The 23,123-nt window shown below is 35.0% G+C and overlaps 1 protein-coding gene across 50 annotated transcripts in view; it reads left to right on the top strand.

Annotated features, from left to right (window-relative positions):
* RIMS2 (regulating synaptic membrane exocytosis 2) overlaps positions 1-23,123 on the top strand; it is a 752,308-nt gene that overhangs the window by 347,541 nt on the left and 381,644 nt on the right. The gene's annotated exons all lie outside the window — the stretch shown is intronic.

The following is a 23,123-nucleotide window of genomic DNA, read 5'->3' as shown; positions in this document are numbered from 1 at the left end:
ACTCAATATTTAACTCAATATTTAATATTGTACTTATTTTAAAGGTCTTCATTTATCAATTTTTTTGGAGTTGTGAAACTTATGTTTTGCTTTGAAATATTTTTGTTTATTTTAGGATATGTATGTATATGCAGTTGTATGTATTCTGGCCGTTGGGTTAATCTCAAAGTAGTTGTTGATCATTAATTCCCCATGAGATACCCAATATTTAGTATTTTTAATTTTATCATACAATTATTGTTATATTCTAATCAATTTGTTGTTTTTAGAATTACACTTAATTGGAAAATCAAAATAATAGTCACCAAATCAAGAGATGTGTCAATACTCTGTGTGATCTTATTATGTCCATTACAACTCTCTTCTCACTTTATTCCTCTACTATGCATTCTCCTCTACTATAGAAGCCACAAAACAAAAAGCTCATCTTTTCATTGTAACTTCAGGTAGCCTTGTGACTCCATTCTGGACAAAGAGAATGTGGTCAGCTAGTGCAGCTTCTCTGGCTTTGACCTTTATCCTTCCTAAGGAGAAATGTCTGAGCTGTAATATCCAAAGTCCAGTATTATAGTGCAATAAGTTAGAGAGAGTCTGGTGTCTTTTGGGCATCATTTAGTGCTGCACCAGGCTTAGATTGACTTCTTGTTGTACAGAGAAATAAATACCTCTCCTGTTTAGATGTTTTATAGATTTTCTAGGACTTGCAGCCAAATGTAGTCTTAACTGATAATTAGGTTAACTTTTTGAGATGAGCTTCAAAAACATTTGCACATTATTGCTAAAACAGGCATGAGACATTGGCCTGGCGAGGCCTGTGTAACCATTTTATATATCTCCTCAGAATACATTTTTGGACACAGTGAATACTGTTTTAACATTTTAAATCCCAGTCATGTCTAGCATAATGCTTTGTAGCTAGTAAAAAATTAAGATATATATGAAGGAATAAAAATTGAGTGAAACAATTTATAAATTATTGGGTACTGCTGGCCAACTTTCCAATTGTATTTTAATATTAGTAGACAGATTATCATGTAAAATCAGAAAAATTAAGTTATGGAGAACCTTAGCAAAGAGATTGGCTGAGCTCATCTAATTCAGAACCTAGTTACCTAAAGTTATTTTTATTTCTCCTAGCTGAATAGTATAGGAAACCTTAACTACATATATTTATACACATATATGTGTGTGTGTGTATATATATGTGTGTGTGTATATATGTGTATATATACGTGTGTGTATATACGTATACACACACATACATATACATACCTATACACACACACACACACGGGATCATAATATACAACAGAATAGTCTACAGAATTATATGATTATAGTGGAGTAGAACTAAAGGGAATCTTCATTCTCTAGTCTGAGCCATACGTTTTACAAAGAAGGGGAAATAGAAGCGCTCTGGAATATATTCATTGAGCTTGTCATTCATTTATTTGTGTGAATGGGTTCAATCTGAAGTAGTTCTTTATAGCATAACAATAGATATAGATAATTGAGGTTTGAATAAAGTTTCAGGATCAAATAAACTCAAGTACTACAAGATAGATCATGAGGCACTAAATTGTTATAATTGGATACAGAGAGGGTCTTTTTCTGTTGGCTTGGAATTACAGACTGGGCAAAAAAAGCATTAAGCATCTTATTAAAAAGAGTTCTGGCAACTATTGGGTCCTGATACTCTTCTCAGGGTTTTCTAAAAGGAAAGAAACTGGCGATTACCTTCAGCCCTTAAACCCACTGGAACCTTCACTTTCCATCATATAAATGAGGACTGAGGAAAGGAAAGGGGTAAGAGAGCTATCTGAGTAATAAATCTGGAGCCTAGTGGAGAATGCAGAAGCTTTCTCCTCCCTTTTCCACCACTTTGGGGAGGGATGTACTATTTCCTCCCACCCCCACTGAAGGCCAAATGAAGGGAATCTCCAACAGAATTTTTTGTAGCAATTAGAGGAGCTAACAGAAAGGGGATGATAGCATTCAATTCCCTGGTTGGCCATCTACTTAAGCAGTTAAGTTACCAATCTATCTATTCCTATTCTTATTTCAACACAGAAAAAGATCATTGAAAAGAGGTTAGGTGAATGGGTGTCAGAGAGCAGCCTGTATTTCCGTTTGTGGGGTGGAAAGGAATGTTTATCTAGTATTCATGATTGGCAAGATTATATAGCAGGAACAAGCAAATCTAGTATGTCAATGCTTAACATACAAAAGAGGTTTACTTTTTGTTCTTGTGTAGTTCACTGTGGGTAAGGGGGACTCTCCAGGGTAATTACCTCTTATGTGATCTAGCAGTCCAGGGTCTAACATCTTGAAGCCACACTGTCTAGTGCATGTGGGCAGGGGGAAAAGACTGGAGAATAGGGCATGGGCTTTTTACTACCTCAGCACAGAAATGATAGACTTTCTTTAGGAATTCAGTGGACAGGCTTCATCACTTGACCCCTCCCTAATGGATGAAAATCAGATGTGTGTTCCTCTGTGTGCCAGAAGGGGAGGAAAATTTCATGTCACAAGACCCCAGTAATATCTACCATAATGAATTTTCCGTAGGTCTAATCAGCATCATTGAAGATGGCTATGATTGAGCTATTCTAGATGTCATTATGGAATGGGAAAGGGAAGTTCAACAGAACATAGTTGAGTGCACTGATTGGAGAAATATAATAATATTCTCAAATTTATTCCCTATTGAACTGAGAAGGCTCACTGATCTGCACACATAAGGGAATGGCATGTTTTGAGAGTGCAGGTTCTAGAGTAAAACACACTGGGCCCGAATTTAGGTTTTGTCACTCCTTAGTGGTTCATCTTTTACTTAAGTACTCTGTTTCACTTTTCTTATTTGTACAAATGATAATGTAATAGAACCTTCTTCATGGAGTTGTTTGTGAGAATTAAATGAGATAGTGCAGTAAATCACCATGCATAGTATTTAGCAAACAGTACATATTCAGTAAATATTAACAGCCATTGTTATTGTTAGGCATTTGGGGACTTAGGGAAAGGGTACGTGCAAGTTTTTTGTGAGAATTAAATGAGATAGTGCAGTAAATCACCATGTGTAGTATTTAGCAAATAATACATATTCAATAAATATTAACAGCCACTGTTATTTTTAGCCATTTGAGGGCTTAGTGAAAGAGTACATACACTAGGAGGTAAATTAGAGATAAAAAAAGAAGTATGCGGGAATATATGACAAATTTTTCTTAATTCAACATTTCTTCTAGGGTCAAGTAAGGGAAACTTTACACCTCCCAGTGAGCAGAAATATTGTAAAATAATGTTTTTTTTCCCTACACAATAATTTTAATACTTTGTGCCTGGGTTAGCAGCATCTTGCACTATGACATTCCTATGCACACATAAGCATTTTATCCAAGTGCAAATGTTAAAAGCAGCATAACTTAAACAATTGTCTATACAAAGGTAAGTAGACACAGTATGTTATATTTTTTCTTTTTAAAATTTGTTTTTATTTTTTTTTTTATTTTAGATTCAGGAATTACATATACAAGTTTGTTATATGGATATATTACATAATGGTGAGGTTTGGACTTCTTGCCCATCAACCAAATAGTGACCATCACACAGAATAAGTAATTTTCAGGTCTCCCCCAACTCTTAAACCCCTCATTTTTAGGGTCCCCAGTGTTTATTGTTTCCAATTTTATGTTTATGTATACCTGTTGTTTAGCTCCCACTTGTAAGTGAGGACATGTGGTATTTGATTTTCTGTTTCTGAGTTATTTCACTTAGGCTAATGGCCTCCAGCTCCACCCATGCTGCTGCAAAGGACGTGATTTCATTCTTTTTGTGGTTGTGTAATATTCCATGTTGCATATATATACCACATTTTCTTTCTGCAGTCAACTGTTGATGGACACTTAGGTTGACCCCATGACTATATAATTGCAAATCATGCTACAACAAACATATGAGTGCATGTGTCTTTTTGATATAAGGATTCATTTTCGTTTGGGTAATACCCAGTAGTGGGATTGCTGGGTTGATGGTAGTTCTTTTTCAGTTCTTTGGGAAATCTCCATACTGTTTTCCACAGAGGTTGTACCAATTTACATTCTCACTAACACTGTATAAATTTAACCTTTTTCTGTGCATCCTTGCCAACATCTGTTGTTTTTTGACTTTTTAATTATAGCCATTCTGAGTGGTATAAGATGGTATCTCACTGTAGTTTTAATTTGCATTTCTCTGATGATTGGTGATGTTGACTATATTTACATGTTTTTTGTCTGCTTTTATGTTTCCCTTTGAGAAATGTCTGTTCATGTCCTTTGTCTACTTTTTAATGGGATAGTTTGTTTTTCTCTAGTTGAGGTGTTTGAGTTCCATGTAGATTCTAAATATTAGTCCTTTGTCAGAGGCATAATTTACAAATATTTTCTCCCATTCTGTAAGTTGTCTGTTTGCTCTGTTGGTTATTTCTTTTGCTGTGCAGCAGCTTTTTAGTTTAATTTTATTATTTATTTCTGATTGTGTTGTATTTGCTTTTGGGCCCTTAGTCATAAATTCTTTGCCTAAGCCAATGTCTGAAAGAGTTTTTCCTAGGCTTTTTCCTAGGACTTTTATAGTTTCAGGTCCTACATTTAATTATTTAATCTATCTTGAGTTGGTAGGCTATTAATTATTGCCTCAATTTCAGAGCCTGCTATTGGTCTATTCAGGAATTCAGCTTCTTCCTGGTTTAGTCTTGGGAGAGTGTAAGTGTCCAGGAAATTATCCATTTCTTCTAGATTTTCTAGTTTATTTGCATAGAGGTGTTTATAGTATTCTCTGATGGTAGTTTGTATTTCTGTGGGGTCGGTGGTGATAACCCCTTTATCATTTTTTATTGCGTCTATTTGATTCTTCTCTCTTTTCTTCTTTATTAGTCTTGCTAGCAGTCTATCAATTTTGTTGATCTTTTCCAAAAACGAACTCCTGGATTCATTGATTTTTTGGAGGGTTTTTTGTGTCTCTATCTCCTTCAGTTCTGCTCTGATCTTAGTTATTTCTTGCCTTCTGCTAGCTTTCGAATGTGTTTGCTCTTGCTTCTCTAGTTCTTTTAATTGTGATGTTAGAGTGTCAATTTTAGATCTTTCCTGCTTTCTCTTGTGGGCATTTAGTGCTATAAATTTCCCTCTACACACTGCTTTAAATGTGTACCAGAGATTTTGGTATGTTATATCTTTGTTCTTATTGGTTTCAAAGAACATCTTTATTTCTGCCTTCATTTCATTATGTACCCAGTAGTCATTCAGGAGCAGGTTGTTCAGTTTCCATGTAGTTGAGTGGTTTTGAGTGAGTTTCTTAGTCCTGAGTTCTAGTTTGATTGCACTGTGGTCTGAGAGACAGTTTGTTATAATTTCTCTTCTTGTACATTTGCTGAGGAGTGCTTTACTTCCAATTATGTGGTCAAATTTGGAATAAGTGTGATGTGGTGCTGAGTAGAATGTATATTCTGTTGATTTGGGGTGGAGAGTTCTGTAGATGTCTATTAGGTCTGCTTGCTGCAGAGATGAGTTCAATTCCTGGATATCCTTGTTAACTTTCTGTCTTGTTGATCTGTCGAATGTTGACAGTGGGGTGGTGAAGTCTCCCATTATTATTGTATGGGAGTCTAACTCTCTTTGTAAGTCTTTAAGGACTTGCTTTATGAATCTTGGTGCTCCTGTATTGGGTGCATATATATTTAGGATAGTTAGCTCTTCCTGTTGAATTGATCCCTTTACCATTATGTAATGGCCTTCTTTGTCTCTTTTGATCTTTGATGGTTTAAAGTCTGTTTTATCAGAGACTAGTATTGCAACCCCTGCTTTTTTTTGTTCTCCATTTGCTCGGTAGACCTTCCTCCATCCCTTTATTTTGAAAGTCCAGGACCAGATGGATTCACAGCTGAATTCTACCAGAAGTACAAGGAGGAGCTGGTACCATTCCTTCTGAAACTATTCCAATCAATAGAAAAAGAGGGAATCCTCCCTAACTCATTTCATGAGGCCAACATTATCCTGATACCAAAGCCTGGCAGAGACACAACAAAAAAAGATAATTTTAGACCAATATCCCTGATGAACATCGATGCAAAAATCCTCAATAAAATACTGGCAAACCGGATCCAGCAGCACATCAAAAAGCTTATCCACCATGATCAAGTGGGCTTCATCCCTGGGATGCAAGGCTGGTTCAACATACACAAGTCAATAAACGTAATCCGGCATATAAACAGAACCAAAGACAAAAACCACATGATTATCTCAATAGATGCAGAAAAGGCCTTTGACAAAATTCAACAGCCCTTCATGCTAAAAACTCTCAATAAATTCGGTATTGATGGAACGTATCTCAAAATCATAAGAGCTATTTATGACAAACCCACAGCCAATATCATACTGAATGGGCAAAAACTGGAAACATTCCCTTTGAAAACTGGCACAAGACAGGGATGCCCTCTCTCACCACTCCTATTCAACATAGTGTTGGAAGTTCTGGCTAGGGCAATCAGGCAAGAGAAAGAAATCAAGGGTATTCAGTTAGGAAAAGAAGAAGTCAAATTGTCCCTGTTTGCAGATGACGTGATTGTATATTTAGAAAACCCCATTGCCTCAGCCCAAAATCTCCTTAAGCTGATAAGAAACTTCAGCAAAGTCTCAGGATACAAAATTAATGTGCAAAAATCACAAGCATTCTTATACACCAGTAACAGACAAACAGAGAGCCAAATCATGAATGAATTTCCATTCACAATTGCTTCAAAGAGAATAAAATACCTAGGAATCCAACTTACAAGGGATGTAAAAGACCTCTTCAAGGAGAACTACAAACCACTGCTCAGTGAAATAAAAGAGGACACAAACAAATGGAAGAACATTCCATGCTCATGGATAAGAAGAATCAATATCGTGAAAATGGCCATACTGCCCAAGGTAATTTATAGATTTAATGCCATCCCCATCAAGCTACCAATGAGTTTCTTCACAGAATTGGAAAAAACTGCTTTAAAGTTCATATGGAACCAAAAAAGAGCCCGCATTGCCAAGACAATCCTAAGTCAAAAGAACAAAGCTGGAGGCATCACACTACCTGACTTCAAACTATACTACAAGGCTACAGTAACCAAAACAGCATGGTACTGGTACCAAAACAGAGATATAGACCAATGGAACAGAACAGAGTCCTCAGAAATAATACCACACATCTACAGCCATCTGATCTTTGACAAACCTGACAAAAACAAGAAATGGGGAAAGTATTCCCTATTTAATAAATGGTGCTGGGAAAATTGGCTAGCCATAAGTAGAAAGCTGAAACTGGATCCTTTCTTTACTCCTTATATGAAAATTAATTCAAGATGGATTAGAGACTTAAATGTCAGACCTAATACCATAAAAACCCTAGAAGAAAACCTAGGTAATACCATTCAGGACATAGGCATGGGCAAGGACTTCATGTCTAAAACACCAAAAGCAATGGCAACAAAAGCCAAAATTGACAAATGGGATCTAATTAAACTAAAGAGCTTCTGCACAGCAAAAGAAAGTACCATCAGAGTGAACAGGCAACCTATAAAATGGGAGAAAATTTTTGCAATCTACTCATCTGACAAAGCGCTAATATCCAGAACCTACCAAGTACTCAAACAAATTTACAAGAAAAAAACAAACAACCCCATCGAAAAGTGGGCAAAGGATATGACTAGACATTTCTCAAAAGAAGACATTCATACAGCCAACAGACACATGAAAAAATGCTCATCGTCACTGGCCATCAGAGAAATGCAAATCAAAACCACAATGAGATACCAGTTAGAATGGCAATCATTCAAAAGTCAGGAAACAACAGGTGCTGGAGAGGATGTGGAGAAATAGGAACACTTTTACACTGTTGGTGGGATTGTAAACTAGTTCAACCATTATGGAAAACAGTATGGCGATCCCTCAAGGATCTAGAACTAGAAGTACCATATGACCCAGCCATCCCATTACTGGGTATATACCCAAAGGATTATAAATCATGCTGCTATAAAGACACATGCACACGTATGTTTATTGCGGGACTGTTCACAATAGCAAAGACTTGGAATCAACCCAAATGTCCATCAGTGACAGACTGGATTAAGAAAACGTGGCACATATACACCATGGAATACTATGCAGCCATAAAAAAGGATGAGTTTGTGCCCTTTGTAGGGACATGGATGCAGCTGGAAACCATCATTCTCAGCAAACTATCGCAAGAACAGAAAACCAAACAGCACATGTTCTCACTCATAGGTGGGAACTGAACAATGAGATCACTTGGACTCGGGAAGGGGAACATCACACACCGGGGCCTATCACGGGGAGCGGGGAGCGGGGAGGGATTGCATTGGGAGTTATACCTGATGTAAATGACGAGTTGATGGGTGCTGACGAGTTGATGGGTGCAGCACGCCAACATGGCACAAGTATACATATGTAACAAACCTGCACGTTATCCACATGTACCCTAGAACTTAAAGTATAAAAAAAAAAATATTTAAAAAAATCTATCTTGAGTTAATTTTCATATATGGTGAGAGAGATGGATTCAGTTCACTCTTCTTAATGTGGTTATCCAATTTTCACAGCACCAGTTATTTAATATAGTGTCATTTACCCATTGTTTATTTTTATTGATTTTGTTGATGAACATTACAACCATTACAACATGTTTGTAGTTGCTCGATTTTATTTCTGGGTTCTCTATTCTGTTCCATTGATCTATGTGTCTGTTTTTGTATGAATTCCCTGCTCTTTTATTTACCCTATTCTTGTCGTATAATTTGAAATCAGGTAATGTGATGCCTCCAGCTTTCATTTTCCTTGGATTGCTTTGGTTTTCAGGCTCTTTTTTGCTTCCATATGGCCTTTAGAATTTTTTTTAATTTTGTGAAGAATTATGTTGGTATTTTAATAAGAATTACTTTGAGTCTGTAGCTTGATTTGGGAAGTTTGGACATCTCCATGATATTACCTCCTGCAATCCATGAACATGGGATGTTTTTCCATTTGTGGATGTCATCTATAATTTATTTTATCAGTGTTTTGTAGTTCTCCTTGTAGAGATCTTTCACCTTCTTTGTTAAATGTATTCCTAGGTATTTTATTTTGTTGTGGCTATTGTAAATGGGATTGATTTCTTTATTTGGTTCTCAGCTTGAGGTGATATTTGTGTATAAAAAAGCTACTGATTTTGTGTAGATTGATTTTGCATCCTGAAACTTTACTGAAGTCATTTGTTAAGTCTAAGAATCTTTTGAGTTTTCTGTGTGTAAAATCGTGTCATCAGTGATCAGAGATAATTTGACTTCCCCTTTTCCTATTTGGATGTGTTTTATTTATTTATCTTCCTCTTGCCTGATTGCTCTGACTGAGAGTTCCAGTACTGTATTGAATATAAATGGTGATAGTGGACATCCTTATCTTGTTCTGGTTCTTAGGGAGAATGCTTTCAACTTTTCCCCATTCACTGTAATATTGGCTGTGAGTTTGTCATAGATGGCTCTTATTATTTTGAGGTATGTTTCTTCGATGCCTGGTTTGTTGAGGATTTTTATCATGAAGGGATGTTGGATTTTTTCAGAAGATTTTTTTGGCATCTGTTGAGATAACCACATGCTTTTTGTTTTTAATTCTCTTTACACGGTGGTGAATCGCATTTTCTGATTTGCTTATATTGAACCATTCTTGCATCCCAGGAATAAAGCCAACCTGATTGTGGTGTATTAATTTTTTTATTTGATGTTGGATTTGGTTTGCTAGTATTTTGTTGAAGATTTTTGCCTCTATGTTCATCAAGTATATTGACCCAGAGTTTTCTTGTGGTATGTCTGCCAGATTTTGGTATTAGGCTGATGCTGGCTTCATAGAATGAGTTAGGGAGGTGCCTCTCCTTAATTTTTTGGAATATATGCAGTAGGATTGGTGTAAGTTCTTCCTTGTATGTCTGGTAGAATTTGGGTATGAATCCATCTGATCCTGGGCTTTTTTTTATTGTTGGAAGTCTTTTTGTTAATGATTCAATTTCATTATTCATTACTGGTCTGTTCAGGATTTAATTTCTTCTGGGTTCTTAGGAAGTTGTATGTTTCCAGAAATATATCCTAGATTTTCTAGTTTGTGTTTGTAGAGATGTTCATAGTAGTCTTTGAGGATCTTTTCTGTTTCTTTAGTATCAGTTGTAATGTTACCTTTATTGTTTCCGATTGTTCTGATTTGAATCTTCTTTTTGTTTGTCCTGGTTAATCTAACTAGCAGTGTATCAATTTTGTTTATATTTTCAAAGAACGAAGTTTTTTTGGTTGTTGTTGTTGTTGTTGTTTTTTTTTTTTTTTTTTTTTTTGATGGAGTCTTGCTCTGTGGTCCAGGCTGGAGTGCAGTGTCGCGATCTTGGCTCACTGCAACCTCGCCTTCTAGGTTCATGCCATTCTCCTGCGTCAGCCCCCCGAGCAGCTGGGACTGCAGGTGTGTGCCACCATGCCAGGCTAATTTTTGTGTTTTTAATAGAGACAGGGTTTCACTATGTTGGCCAGGCTGAGAACCAACTTTTCATATTACTGATTCCTTGTATGATTTGTTTTTTGTCTCAGTTTCATTTAGTTCTTCATTATTTTTTTTTCTTCTGCTACTTTTGGGTTTGGTTTATTCTTATTTCTCAAGTTCAGGTGTCACATTAGGTTGTTAGTTTGAGATCTTTCTTTTTTTTTTTTTTTTTTTCTTTGAGGCAGTCTTGCTTTGTTGCCCAGGCATGCTGGTGTGCAGTGGCCTGATCTCTGCTCACTACAAGCTCCTCCTCCCAGGTTCATGCCATTCTCCTGCCTCAGCCTCCCGAGTAGCTGGGACTACAGGCGCCCGCCACCATGCCTGGCTAATTTTTTGTACTTTTTGGTAGAGACGGAGTTTCACTGTGTTAGCCAGGATGGTCTCAATCTCCTGACCTAGTGATCTGACTGCCTCGGCCTCCCAGAGTACTGGGATTACAGGCATGAGCCACTGCACCTGGCCCTTTCTGTCTTTTTGATGTAGGCATTTAATACTATACACTTTCCTCTTAACATTCTTTTTGCTGTATCACAGGGGGTTTGGTATGTTAGTTTGGTAGGGGTTTCTCTTCATTTGTTTCAAAAAATTGTTTGATTTCTGTGTTAATTTTATTGTTTACCCAAAAGTCATTTAGGAGCAAATTGATTAGTTTCCAGGTACTTGTGTGGTTTTGAAAGTTCTTCTATATATTGATTCTAATTTTCTTCCACTATGGTCTGAGAAAATGCTTGTTATGATTTTGATTTTAAAAAATTTCCTGAGACTTACTTTATGCTAAATTTATAACCTGACATATGGTAAAAAAAAAATAAACGGTTTTCACTATCGAGCACTTGCTGTGTGCTAGGTATTGTGTTAAGCACTGGACATATATTATCTCATTTAATTTTATTAATTATTCTTAAGAAAATTTCTTATTCCCACTAATAGATCAGTAAACTGAGGTCATACAACTAACAGTCACAGAGTTACAGCACTAACAATCACAGAGCATCAAGTGTGCCTGACTCGAGCTTGTGGCTTATGGCTTGTGCTTGTGCACCGAAGTATTCTGTCACACCATTTATTATTTAAAAGTTATTTTGGAAAAGCAAAATAAACTCCTTAAGAGAACTTAATTAATTATTATTATCTCTCATCATCAGTAAGGCAAATGAGTTGAGCTTTATATTCAGAATGGATTAATGCTAACCATACTATACTTTCTAAACAAGACCAAATAACAGTGTTTCCCAAACTATTTCCCTTCATAGCAAACATAGAAAATGTTAATATACATTGTATACTTGAATAAACATATGGGATTTGGAGATGTTTATATGAGGTTTGGTAATAATTTTATTATAATTTTATCATAATTATAAAATAAAAATAAATACAAAGTCTCACGAATTATTATAACTTTCCAACTACCATTAAAATTTTTAATGAGAAATTTGAGTTTCTCTGTGAATATAACTTTTCAATATCAGGTTTTTTTTTCTTTTTTTTTCTTTTTTGTTTTGTTTTTTGAGATGGAGTCTTGCTCTGTCTCCCAGGCTGGAGTGCAGTGGCACGATCTCAGCTCATTGCAACCTCCGCCTCCTGGGTTCAAACGATTCTCCTACCTCAGCCTCCCAAGTAACTGGGATTACAGGTGCACACCACCACACCCAGCTAATTTCTGTATTTTTAGTAGAGATGGGGTTTTGCCATGTTGGCAAGGCTGGTCTTGAACTCCTGACCTCGGGCGATATGTCCACCTCAGCCTCCCAAAGTGCTGGAATTACAGGTATGAGCCACCACGCCTAGCATCAATATCAGTTTTTATGTTTCAAATGGCTACCTTCATTTCCTGATAACTTAATATATTTAAATATGATGTCTTTAAATTCTTTATGTTCATTATCAGAAAAAAACTTTACTTAAAAGGTGACAGAAATAGAAGATTACTGCCTTTTCTCTGATTAACAGAAGCACTATTTTTTTTCTATTATTGAGAATTTGGATAATATTTTTAAAAAATTGATTAAAGTATGATATTTTAGTCTTTAACACCTCTTCATTTTCTAACAATGGAAAATTGTATTATTATGATAATGCAATTGGATTTAGTATCATTTCAACTTATTTCTACAAGTGTTTCAATTATTTCACTTGCTCTTCAGTACATATGGATGTTGCTCTTTAGGACTTAAATGACAAATTTCATAATTTTAGTTTCACTTTTCCAGATTAGGTTTTTTATTCTGAATTTATAAACTTTCTTAGAAAACAGTAATATTTTTAAAATGCAGTCCTTAAAATTGTCTAAGAAGTTCATTCTGGTGCTCCAAAATGCCATGTTTATGTGTATCATCAACAAAATATTTTCAGATTACTTGTTTTGTCCCCTAAATTCTTCAGAGCACTTTTTGTGAACAGGGACCACATTCATAATGTAACAGCAGAAAGTGAGTGATATGCTGATGCTACTTCTTTGTATAAAGCTGACAATAACAGAACTACAATGTCTTAGATTTTATTTAGACAATATTTTGGTAATATCATTTAATGTGGAATTCATATCTACATGTAATGGCTTTTCTCAGAATAAAACAATTACTTGAATCTCAAGGTCTTCAGAATGAATCTTTGTCTTTACACCTCCTGTCATTGCACAAGTATACAGAGTCATGCTGTATTTGCTTAAAACCTAATTTTTTCCCCCTTTTTGGAAACTTATTTTGGTACTTCTTTGCATAACAAAGTATGTGTGAACAGTCATTTCTCTTCAGAGACTCCAATTTTGCTACTTACCTAAGCACAGGTACTAATGTCAGTAGATGCATCATCTGTCAAAGATTTGTGCTTTCATAAACTTTTGGATTAATGTTGTCTTTGTATAATCTGACATGGTAATATGTTTACTAATGCTATTCAAAAGAGAGACCTCTTAACATTGGATATTACTGAACAAGATGACAAGTGAATCTGTAATTGTAGAAAGTATTTTGGCTTTTACTATTAATTACACAATCTTATAACCACATTTTTTGAACTTAATCTCACACTTTTGTGACTTTTTTTTTTTTTTTTTTTTGCATTTTCAGGTGTTTTAAAATATTTAGAATGGCAGAGCTAGGTTCATATAGGATGAATATCTTGTCATAAGGTTCTGTGTCATTTACTTAGCAACACCAATTAACTGGAAATACATTTAGGTTACGGAAAGGAAGAATTATTGCATATACATTTTTAAAACTGTGATATAATCCTTACTAAATGTTTAATATAAAAATTTGAAATTATGATTAAAAGAAGTTTTTACTTAACTAAACTTCAAAATTTCAGTTTAATAAAAATTAAATCTGTTTTAAAAGGAAGTATTTAAGGAGATGCTAGCCAGTTACAGTTTCAGAAAATCGGATTTTCTAAATATCATTAAGATTGTCAACATTCTTAAGGTTTTATAAATTGTGTCAACTGAAAAATAAGCAAATAATAAGCAAAATTGAAAATTCTGAAATAACATTCATTTAATTTAATAATTAATATTCTGAAATATTCACAAAATACAATTATTATGTATTCTCATTATGATACAAATATTTTGAAAAATCTATTCTGAAAACATAAATGTTTTTAATCCATTTTAAAAATTGGCTTAAATAAATTATATTCAGTTACTCTTTGTCATCAGAACTAACCTTTTAAGTTTTCTAAGGCAAATAACTCATTATAAAACAATGTAAGGAGTTAGTCTTTGATTAATAGTTAAGGTAAAAAGCTAATAATGAATATATAAATGCAATAATAAATGCCAAAGTAGCAATTGAGAGGAATTACAAAATTAGTTGTTCTACTTATGCTTCTATGCTGTGAGATAATAATAATTATGATGATAACCTTGACAAAGATAGCTTGTACTTCTAATATTAGAAAAATCTGTGAAAAAATAAAATTAAATAAAAAATAAAATTCCATTTTTCTGCAAAACAAAGAACTTTAATAATTAGAGTTAGGCTATGAAGTTAAGAGATTGGAATGATTCACTGGGAAGGTCAGAGGTGCCTGCTACTTACTTTAGTCAGTATAAAACACTTTCTGGAGATGCCTGCTACTGAAAATTTACATACCAAAATAATAATTACCATTGGTATTATGTCTTTCTAATAACTTTTATACTGAAGATTATAATTTTAAACCCATGATGCGTAATAATGTTCCGTTACAAATTTGTTTTTGGCTTAATTTGTTTATTCATTCTTTGTTCATCATATAGCCAACATTTACTAGACATCTTTGGTAGTGCTAGGGATAATTTTCAACAGTCGGGATCACAGAGATTGTAACAACGAAGTAATTCTTAATTTTTTAGCAGTCTTGGTTGGGTACATATACATAAATTGATTAGATAAGGTTCTAGTATTATAAATTTTTTATTTGAAACATTGTCTTAACTCATTAGTGATGATGGGAAACTACAAGGTGAAAACCTAGAAATCATCTTAGTTTTCCTTGAACTTGGATTCTTTTGACTAGCCCAGAATGAATGTAAGTGAATACATTCTTGTTCCTACTTCTGTTTTATTATTAAAAAAATAAAATACATTATAGACTTTACTCTCTGGATTTTTTCTCCTTTATGGTTCCTGAACTATAAATTTTTTGTGTGTTTTTTATTTAAGTTCTAAAAAGGTCATGAATCTGTGCAGTATCTTTTTAAAGAATCTCTTCTTGTATTGGGAATGTGTTTAGTAGTCATTATTAATAATAATACCATGAGTAAATTCCCATGTGTTAAGATTAAACAAGTTTGATTAAATTTTTTTCATGGTTTTTCAGACAGTATTATCCAAATTAAGTAAAAAGTTACAGTTTTATGTGAATTTTAGTTTTTTTTTGTAAAACTTTTATCACTTAATAGAATATCAAAAACATGTATTTGAACCTATTAAATATGTTCACTTGATATAATTCATGAGGAACTTGTGACCATGTTTCCCTATATTTTGTTGAAGTGACGATCTGTAAATAGCTACAAATGTAGTCCTATTGTGGAATAAGACATAGAAAAAACTAATATAAATATAAGCATTATCATTGTTAATTTGGCATGTATGTTAAGTATTTAACTGCAAATACTTATTTTATACCAAAATTCATCATAACTATTTAACTGCAAGTACTTATTTTATGACAAATTTGATTATTTTTTAGTTTCTCTTTTTGTATTATTTTTCCAGCTCTTTAATTAGCTTTAAGATTGATTGTTTCCCTGATATGTGCATTTCATGTATGAGGAGTGTTCACATTGTGTTTAAGAACGTAAGCCTTGGAGGGAGCCTGAAGAGCTACTGTTGATGTCCACCAGCCAAAGACAACCAGGAACAGTGTTTTTTTTTTTTTTGAGATGGAGTTTCACTCTTTCGCCCAGGCTGGAGTGCAATGGCATGATCTCTGCTCACTGCAATCTCTGCCTCCTGAGTTCAAGCTAGTCTCCTGCCTCAGCCTCCTGAGTAGCTGGGATTACAGGCGCCCACCACCATGCCTGGCTAAGTTTTTTATTTTTAGTAAGAGATGGGGTTTCACCATGTTGGTCAAGCTGGTCTTGAACTCCTGACTTCAAGTGATCTGCCCATCTTGATCTCCCAAAGTGCTGGGACTACAGGTGTCCACCACCACACCCAGCTAATTTTTCGTAGAGACCGGGCTTCACCATTTTGGCCAGGCTGGTCTCCAATTCCTGACCTCAGGTGATCTGCCCTCCTCAGCCTCCCAAAGTGCTGGGGTTACAGGCATGAGCCACCACGCCCAACAAGGAACACATTTCTAATAAAAAAAAAAAAGTTGGCTACAGCAAGGCAGGACACAAACCTTGTGAAACTGTGAGTTATCTCAATAAGAAGGCGTTAAGGGGCACTTATACAAGTTGGACTTTTGCATTAGGTGATTTGAGGGAGGATTTTAAAAATGGGGTCTTTGTTGAATTTGATGCTGTTAGAGAGTGGGGGCAGTTTGAGGGTCTTAATTTTAATCTTGGAGATGGAATAAACAGAACAGTGGTAGAGTTTCTACTGGAGAAGAAGTAATAGTCACTTGTGGCAGTTAGGGGAGGGGCATGTTTGGTTATTTTTGGTTGCACGGCATCTTTGCGTTTATCTCTGTTCAGGCAGGATGATGGAATAGTATTGTTTTTCCTTTGTTCTACAACAGTTACAGTGAGCCTTTGGCTGATGTTGATATTCTGTGAAATTGTTTATGTGTACTGGGGGGAATCAGAGCCCAACTGGTAGCAACTATGTCAGCTAACAGCTGATAGCAATAAGGACAGCTTTTTTTTTTTTTTTCCACTAGTTTTAAATTCCTTTTCTACTATTTACCAGTCGTGTGATTTTAGGCAAAGTAAATAACTTTGGGCTCAGTTTACACATCTGAAAAATCGGGATGATAATAATAGTACTGCACAGGATTATTTTGAAAAACGAATTAGTGGATACATGTAAAGTGCCCACAACTCAGTGCTAAGTTAACTAAACCACTCTTACCACCACCACCACCACCACTACACCACTGCAATAATAAAAAAAAAATTATAACATTCTTTATCACACACATTAACTAATGGCATAATGTCTTCAAGTCTTCATACCCATTATAGAAATAGACTCTGCCATGTAGACTTTTATTAGTGATGGGAAAACACTGTCAAATTCTTTCTGTTCAATGTTGTTTATTAAATATATTTATTTATTGGTCAATAGAACATATTTTTTCTACAAACTTTCTTTTTCCTCTATTCCAAATCTTAATCATTTTGCCCCTCAAGAAAAGAAAAACTTAGTCAACGTTTATTTTTTCTTACTTCCTGCATCTAAAGTTCCACAGAATTAACCTCCTAAATATATTTTGTTTCATTCTCTTCCACTGCTTTGATTCAGGACCTCATAGTTTCCTACTTGGATTATTGGAATAATCCAATTGATCTTTATGACACTAGATTTGTTCCTGGTCCCCAGGTTTAACCATAGGATTACAACCAGAATATCTGCCAATACAAAACATCTGATGATATCGCTTTTGTCTACAGGATGAAAGTTCAGAATGCTTGTGATGTTTTATAAGCCTTTTTCAATTTTTACCCAATTTTCATTTATGGTCTCTGCTGCCACTTCTGATTTTGATCCCAATTTCAATTTCTACTTAACTATTTTCTGCATCTTATTTTTGTGCCATTTCAAACTCTTTGTGCAAAGAAGTATGATGTAAATAATTCCAATAGAAAATAATGTAAAAGGGCCAGGCGCGGTGGCTCATGCCTGTAATCCCAGCACTTTGGGAGGCCGAGGTGGATGGATCACCTAAGGTCAAGAGTTCAAGACCAGCCTGGCCAACATGGTGAAACCCCATCTGTACTAAAAATAAGCGGTGGACAGCGCCTGTAATCCCAGCTACTTGGGAGGCTGAGGCAAGAGAATAGCTTGAACCTGGGAGGCAGAGGTTGCAGTGAGCTGATATTGCACCACTGCACTCCAGCCTGAGCGGCAGAGCAAGACTCCGTCTAAATAAATAAATAAATAAATAAATAAATAAATAAATAAAGTCAAAGGGATTTTGTATAATATAAAAATCTAGTATATATTTTTTTTTTTTTTTTTGTGGATACAAATGTGTAGATTCAGTTATACATTCTAGTGCCATCTAGTGGTAACTACTTTCAGGTTTTTTATTTTCCATATTATCTACTACTTTAAATGCAGTCTGACACTCTTCCTGCTTACTGTCATTACATTAGCCATTAGATCTTTGGAAACCATATTTACAATGGTTTTTTAAAATGCTCTGACATGTTCTGATTTCATAAACACACTTAAACTCTGTCACAACATGCAACTCAAAAGACTGTAGGATCGGGGTAGAATGGCATATTCAAAGAATTGTATTGATTTTTGGGTGTCTTTAAATTAAAACCAAAGGTGTTTGGTTTTTTTTACATTTAGTTGTTTTGGAAAGTAAAATTAACTCTGTAGTTATAATGCCAAGAACGAATTCTTTCTTTCTCTCCTACTGTCTTGTTTTCTCAAACAGTGACTGAGTCAGACCCTACGTTAGGTATTCTTTAATAAAGTCTCTGGATGAACAGCATTAGCAGTTTGGCTACCCATTGCACATTTTTTTCTAGACTCTTGCCTAACTGTACAGGAGTGTGTAAGCAGTGATGTGCTGGTAAATACTTGACAACAAGCTCGCCAAAGAAAAAAGACCTGATTTACAGCATTAGCCTATTTCCATGGTGTCAGTATCCATGGCTGAGTTTAAGCTACCAATGTGACATCACAGAACACAGAATTAGGAGGAGATGCTCATGATAGACTCTTGGCTCCAGCAGCCACTGATTAAGGAATTATGACGTATGTTGTACTGTTCTATCTCTTATTTGAAGTCACTCTCTCCTTGGCTTGTATTTCATCAGACAACCTGCACATATTTTTGTTCCTAGACCATTTGTATCTATTGTAGCCTTTTATTTACTTGTTTATAACAAGTGTGTTGTTTATTTACTGATGAGCCTAGATGTCTTAGAGAGTTCTCAGTTGAGACGAGTCGGCTTTAGTTGACATTATGTTTAACTATATGTAACATAGATCTCATAACCACATGCTTAAATAAAGAAGTTTATGTTTTTCTCATGTAAAAAGAAGTCTGGAGGTAGACAGCACAAGGATGATACTACTACTCAAGGAAGTTAACAGAGACCTATGTTCCTCTTGCTTAATGCCCTGCTACTACAATGTGTGGCTCTAAAACTCAAGATTAAAAGAGGGCTATTGTGTTATAGGTAGTAGGACCACATTACAGTTACGACGTTGGAAGAATAAAGTATGAAAGGTGTCAGCCTATTGTGCTTATGTCTTTTCACTAAGAATACGTAGCTTTGTAGAAACTGTACCTAATAAACTTCTATCTAAATCTTATTGGCCTGAGTCACAGCCATGAGAAAACCCAGAAAAGAAATTTGTTAGACCAGGCACACTGCTGTCCAGAATAAAATTTGGATTCTATTTGTAAGAAAGTAGAGAGATTAGATATTCAGTAGGCAACCAACTATATTTGCCACATTCTCTTTGCCTTTGGTCCTTTTATGGATTTTATAAAGCTATTAATTCTTACTGCTATCTTATCAGCTTTCAGTTTAAGAAAAGTATTATTTGAACCCTAAATCATGAAGTTCTGCGTGCACTAGAGCTGCTTTAACCGAACACAATTCTAGACTTAAAATGTTTTGGTAGATAGGATATCCTCCTTTTTTCTCATATATTCCCTCCCTCATGGATGGAGCTGCTTTAAAATAATATTCCTGGCTTCCTCCTACTCCCTCTTCTGTTCTGCCCCTTGGGATAAGGAAGTGAGCCTAAGTAGCAGTTTCTTTGTTTTTCCTCTTTCTCTTGGGAACAAGATGCTCACAGAGAACTTACATTCTCTCCTGTTGCCTGCCACAAGTTTTATAGAAACAGGCTGTAAAATAGTCTCAGACCAATGTAGTCTGTGCCTGGATGGGTGTGTCTGTATGATTCTGAGTTTTTGTATTAGGAATCTCACTTTTTACTGGAGACCCGTTCTACAATTTCTGTTTTATCAGTAATGGAGGTAATATTTCATGTCATCTGCCTCTTTTTTCTGTTTCTGAATTAGGTTAGCAGTTGGCCGAGGGATAGTTTACTGAGAATTACTTTAAAAAGGCAGCTTGTTGCTGTCGCTTGAAACATGTTGTGTGTGGTTTGTTGTTATCTCTTTCTAGCCTTAAATAGAACAAGCCCAATGTCAGAATTATCATGTAAAATTCAATATTAAATATGCAATCTTTTGATTTTTAATCTCAGGAAAGATTTTCATCTCATTAAGTGACTATTTTTACTGTAAAACTGGAAATACTTTAAAGAAACCATATGACTACGGCATATGTAAAGGTGCCAAAGTGCCTATATTTTAGAAAGGAAAAAAAAACAATTTTCATAGAAACAGAGCTCAGAAGCATCATGACAGCTGATGAGAAAGCAACATACAGATTTTGGGGTCTGTCTATGTCACAGATTCTGTGTCAGCAAAGAAAAGTTTAGGTTCAAGTAATAGAAACCCCAAATGAGGCTGGCTTTAAACTTAAAGATAATTTATTTGTTAACTCATTGAAACTTGAGAAGTACATGAGTTGATTCAGGTGGGGATTGATCCTGAATCTCCGGTAAAGTGACTTAGAACCTAATTTCTTTATTTCTATTTTTAATTGTCACTATGTGGATATTGACTCCATTTGGGGAAGGCTCTCTGACTTATACCCTTAAATTGTCTTCTAGTAACTGTGAGAGTTACATGAACTCTAAATCGTGAAACAATAAGTCTATGTCTCAGTACTGTCAGACCAATGTCCTTAAGAGGCACTGTGGTTGGACCAGCTTAGGTCATTGTGCTAGTCATTTTGAACAGGAATGGTACATTCTCATTAGCTCTGCTAATCATGGCTCAACCCTGAAACAGTTGAAGCCAGTTCAATCAAAACCACAAAGCTTAGAAGGGAGGAGACATTCTTTCTGTTTCAAGAAGAAAGAGAAATAGATGACAGAAAGCCAACAACAAATATTCATTACAGTTGCTTCCAGAGTACATTTCCTATTTTCTTCATTCAGAAGACTTAGTAACCCTAAAAGTCACCTACTTTTACCTTGTAATCTAACACGTTTTTAGAGAATATATATAAATTAAAGGCTAAACAAGTAATTTCACAGTGTGAAATTATTTTCTATCAGTTACTTTAAAAATTGCTAAAGAAACTTTTCTATAAAAGTTTAAAAACACATAATTTAGAGGAATTTATGTTAAAAACATGTCTAAAAATATGTTTAAAATTTTTAGAATTTAAAAGAGAATTCTAACTGTGTTGTCTAATCTGGTGACTCATCATTCTCATAGTCTCAGACATGCCTCTTAGTTGATATCCCCCTTTTAATGTGGTGTTTAATAAAGAACACCATGTTTAAAATATGATCAGATCACATACAAACACTTGTTGAAATTTAACAACCTTCTTTCACAAAGCTCAGCCTCACCAGCGTCTTTGGTTGCATCTGCTTCTTCATCTTATTTGGGGCCTAGCTCCAGCAAGCACCACACTCTTTTGTTTGTTTCTTTCTTTCTTTTGGTTTTTTGCTGGCTCTAATGCATCACTGGGAGAGGAAATTTCTATAGGAGTATTGGGAAAGAAACTGGAAAGAAGATAAGAGAGCTTTATTGAAGATAGATTTACTTCAAGAGCAGAATTATTAAAAAAAGATTAAATTTTTTTATTTCTATAGCTTTAGGGGTACAAGTGGTTTTTGGTTACATTGATGAATTGTGTAATAGTGAAGCCTGAGCTTTTAGTATACCTGTCCCCTACATAGTGTATATTGTACCCAATAGGTGATGTTTTATCTCTCACTGCCATCTCACTTTCCCCAATTCTGAATCTCCAATGTCCATTTTATACTCCGTGTACCTTTTATACCCATGGTTTAGCTCCCACTTATGAGTAAGAACATACAATATTTGGTTTTCCATTCCTGAGTTACTTCATGTAGGATAATGGCCTCCAGTTCCTTCCAAGTTGCTGCAAAGGATATGATTTCATTATTTTTTATTGCTGAGTAGTATTCCATGGTATGTATGTACCACATTTTCTTTATCCACTCATCACATCATGGGCACTTAGGTTGATTCCTCATCTTTGCCATCGTAAATTGTACCGTGATAAATGTGGGCAGGTGTCTTTTTAATATAATGACTTCTTTTTCTTTGGATGGATACTCTCAGTAATGGGTTTGGTGAATTGAATGGTAGATCTAGTTTTAGTTCTTTGAGAAATGTCTATACTGCTTTCCACAGAGGCTGTACTAATTTACAGTTCCATCAGTGGCGTATAAGTGTTCAATTTTCAGCACACTTGTGCCAACATCTATTGTTTTCTGACTTTTTAATAATGGCCATTCTTGACTAGGGTAATATAGTACTCACTGTGATTTTAATTTGCATTTTCCTTGTCGTTAGAGATGTTAATAATTTTTTCATGTTTGTTGGCAACCTCTATATCTTCTTTTGAGAAATGTCTATTCATGTTTTTTGTCTACTTTTCGTGTAATTATTTGGGTTTTTTTGCTGATTTGTTTGACTTCTTTGTACAATCTAGATATTCGTCCTTTGTTGCATACACAGTTTGTGAATATTTTCTCCTGTTCTCTAGGTTGTCTGTCTGCTCTGTTGATTATTTCTTTTGCTGTGCAGAAGCTTTTTAGTTTAATTAAGTCTTATTTATTTTTGCTTCTGTTGCATTTGCTTTTGGGATATTAGTCATAAATTATTTGCCAAGTCAATGTCCAGAAGAGGTTTTCCTAAGTTTTCTTCTAGAATTTTTATGGTTTTAGATCGTATATTTAAGTCTTTAATCCCTCTGGAGTTAATTTTTGACAATGGAGAGAGATAGGGGTCCAGTTTTATTACTCTGAATGTGGCTATCCAATTTTCCAAGCACCATTTATTGAACAAGGTATCCCT

The sequence above is a fragment of the Macaca thibetana genome, chromosome 8, assembly GCF_024542745.1.
Source record: "Macaca thibetana thibetana isolate TM-01 chromosome 8, ASM2454274v1, whole genome shotgun sequence".
NCBI lineage: Eukaryota > Metazoa > Chordata > Mammalia > Primates > Cercopithecidae > Macaca > Macaca thibetana.
This window is presented reverse-complemented; position numbering and strand designations above follow the sequence as displayed.